The following is a 2072-nucleotide window of genomic DNA, read 5'->3' as shown; positions in this document are numbered from 1 at the left end:
CTCTCCCTCTCTATCTCTCTCTTTCTCTCTCTATATCTCTCTCCCTCTCGTATATACACCTCGAACTGTCCATCCCGCATCCTTGCACAAATGCTTCTGTCACTATTATGACAAGTCATCGCACAATATGGCCACACTTGCCGCACCTGGTAGAGATTTACATTTTACCTCTCATCTTTATAAGTTTGTAGAACAATATGTTATTATTGTCAAAGCATTCCGTGGTAGCTATTAGGAGAGCAGTTTTTTATAGCTGCCGTAATGTTGAACAATGGGTTGTGGAGCAGTGTGTCATGCTCTCTGTCAGAGTGAGTCTCAGACAGGTCGGGATGATGGTGGTGTCATGCTGAAAAATGCACACACCTCAACGGTGCTAAGTGTTAATTGGACAGGGCATCTAATTGGCTCACGCCTCTTCCTTTGGCTGTCAACTTTAAAGAACAATGAAATGGCCCCACCCCTTCTCTGTCTATGTGTGTGTCTTTGTATTTGTTAATAAATGTATGAATCAATCTTCGCTAGACTTCTTTCAGTCTATGGGTTAGTATTGTCAGCATGGATCAGTTGATGAGTGATGACAGCACTCCTCTTCATTGTTGTCAACATTAAACATAAAGGCTCTATCAAGGCTGTATTAAATACATTATAGCATGATCCTATAGTTGACCACTAATGCTAAAACAATGTGATTAATTATTCGAATGCTGGTTCCAACATCTCAAATGTAAGCAATTGATGGTTTCCTTGGTTTTATATCTTTGTAAATGGAATATTGTAGTTTTTATTTTTTTTGGTTGGGTTTAATCATTTTTCACTGAATTAAAATCTAGTCATCTTCCTTTGTAGTGACTAGACAGTTGAGGGAATCCTGTAAAGCCTCCGGTCTGTGGTCATGGTAACTTCGTCAAACTGCAAAAGGCAAGTGAAGCAGTTTGACAGAGTTACCATGAGTGTGATGACACTCCCGTCTTGTGTGTGTTAGGAGATTCATTTTTGACCTTCTCCCCTCTTCGTCTTCGTTCCCTCTGTCCTAAGCTGCTTGCCCCTAAGCTGCTCCCACCGCCACATTGGCAGAAGCGCTGGTGACATGTGGCATTCTGATATCTGTCACCTTCTGTTTGCTCCCGCCGACGCCTTGTACAAGTTTACCAAAAGGCTGGAAAGGTCAAGCAGCCTGCTCTGTGCTTTTTTTCACACATCATATCCAAGGGGCTCATTTTAGTTTATTTTTGAGTGTTTTTTTTTATTGTGGAAGGTGAGTGTCTGCGCAGCCAATCGTGTGGCGAGGAGAGGAGTCCTGTAATCTGAGACCCAGTGCCACACTGTCAGTGATATAACTTGGCAGACAAAGGAAGGAAGGGGACTATAGATTCCTTTTTAAACTTAAAAACCAAGTCAGGTGGAATCATAAGGTGTCTGCATTTATGTAATAGGATATTTTATCCATCCCTGTAGGGAAATAAATATTTTTTTCACTGCTACTTCAGAGAGGTCAGAGAGATGTTTTGGCCACAAAACAGCACCCATGAAGCTAAGGGTGATTGATTTGCATGCTTAGCGGATGCAAGGTGTGATTACAAAGTTTTATCAGTCCACATATCGGATCAGAACTTAATGTCTGGTACCAGCATGGCAGCCACTTCCTACAATACTGCATGTAAAAAGTTAGGTACAATGTTGACTTGCTACTCACACTTTTAGAATGATTTGGAAAAAAACAATCCTCTAGGAGCTCTTTGGGCAGCTACGTAAATAACAGAAAATAAGGACTTCCTTCCACCTATAGGCTTTAGTGAGGTGATGCTGTGCTGCAGTTAAGCGTGTGCACATTCCTCAAGACCTCTCACAGAGTGACATATCAGCCTAATGCCAGTCAAATCATCAGCCGCCTAGGGCAGCCTCTCAGCAAAACAAACTACAGAAACTGGGGCCTCACCGCAGTTTCACCCACATCCTTTCCTCTTTCATTAATGTGAAGATGGTTGCACTTCAATAGTAAATACATAGTTACTCCAAAATGTCTGTAAATCATTTGTTTTTATTTGTTTATTTTTGTGTGTGTATTATTATTA

The 2072-nt window shown here is 41.3% G+C and overlaps 1 protein-coding gene across 2 annotated transcripts in view; it reads left to right on the top strand.

Moving 5' to 3' along the window:
• nek7 (NIMA-related kinase 7) overlaps positions 1–2072 on the top strand; it is a 56419-nt gene that overhangs the window by 24927 nt on the left and 29420 nt on the right. The window lies entirely within an intron of this gene.

This window comes from Morone saxatilis, unplaced genomic scaffold (genome assembly GCF_004916995.1).
Source record: "Morone saxatilis isolate NCDOM2014 unplaced genomic scaffold, NCSU_SB_2.0 Contig12, whole genome shotgun sequence".
NCBI classification, from domain to species: Eukaryota; Metazoa; Chordata; class Actinopteri; family Moronidae; genus Morone; species Morone saxatilis.
Note: the sequence above shows the minus strand (reverse complement) of the source record. Positions and strands in the feature narration are given on the sequence as shown.